Source organism: Chiloscyllium plagiosum, unplaced genomic scaffold (genome assembly GCF_004010195.1).
Source record: "Chiloscyllium plagiosum isolate BGI_BamShark_2017 unplaced genomic scaffold, ASM401019v2 scaf_1524, whole genome shotgun sequence".
In the NCBI taxonomy this organism is placed as follows: Eukaryota; Metazoa; Chordata; class Chondrichthyes; order Orectolobiformes; family Hemiscylliidae; genus Chiloscyllium; species Chiloscyllium plagiosum.
In genome coordinates this window covers 6,013-7,121 of record NW_025212287.1, presented here as the reverse complement: position 1 = coordinate 7,121, position 1,109 = coordinate 6,013, and positions in this window count along the sequence as shown.

Genomic DNA, 1,109 nt, shown 5'->3' with positions numbered 1-1,109 from the left:
CTCTCTCTCTCCCTCTCTCTTGCTCTTTCTCTCCTTTTCCTTTTGTTCTGCTAAAACAACTCCTTCGTTGTCTTTTTGGTGTGCTTTAAATCTCAATTCAAACTCTTTTTCATTTCTTTTTCTCTTTTACTTTTGTCTTTCACTAAAGCTGTTTCATTTTCAATCAAATTTTAAGCCATTTCCAAAGTTTCTGATACTGTATGCAGCAAATCTAAATGCTGAGCTATTGATGTAATTTCCTTTTCTTTACTCACAGATGAAGATAACTCTAACTCGAGCTTCCCTACTAACTAAAGCAGCTTTGCCTTGCTCACCTTTTGCAAAGCTGCCAAAGTCAGTTCTTCCACCACCAGAAAACTCTTACCCCACCCTTAAGGGTGATCATCATGTATGCCTCTATTAAGTCACGTCTTAACCTTCTTCTCTCTCATTAAAACAGCCTCAAGTCCCCCAGCCTTTCCTCATGAGACCTCCCCTCTATACCAGGCAAATTCCAAGTCAATCTCCTCTGAACCCTTTCCAACGCTTCCACATCCTTCCTATAATGTGGTAACCAGAACAGTAAATAATACCCCAAGTGCGGCTGCACCAGAATTTTGCACAGCTGCAACATGATCTCATGGCTCCGAAATTCAATCCCGCGACCAATGCCCTTGTTCGTTTTCCTGAAGTGTGCCAAACACTTCCTTCACTGCCCTCTGTACCTGTGACTCCACTTTCTGAGAACCATGCACCTGAATGCCATTGTCCCTCTGTTCCACTGCACTCCTTATTATACTCCATTTGCCATTTCTCAGACCACTTCCCCAGCTGACCAAGGTCCTGCTGCAGTTTCTGATAATGTTCCTCACTGTTCACGATATTGCCTATTTTAGCATTATGCACAAGCTTATGAATCATGCCTTATACATTTTCATCGAAATCACTTACATAGATAAAAAACAGTAATGTGTCCAGAACCGATTCCTGAGGCACTCCACTAGTCACAGGCCTCCAGTCCGACAAGTATCCTTCCACTATAACCCTCTGCTTCCTACCATCAAGCCGATGGTGTATCTAATTTGCCAGGTCCCCATGGATTCCATACGAGCTGACCTTCCAGAATAGCC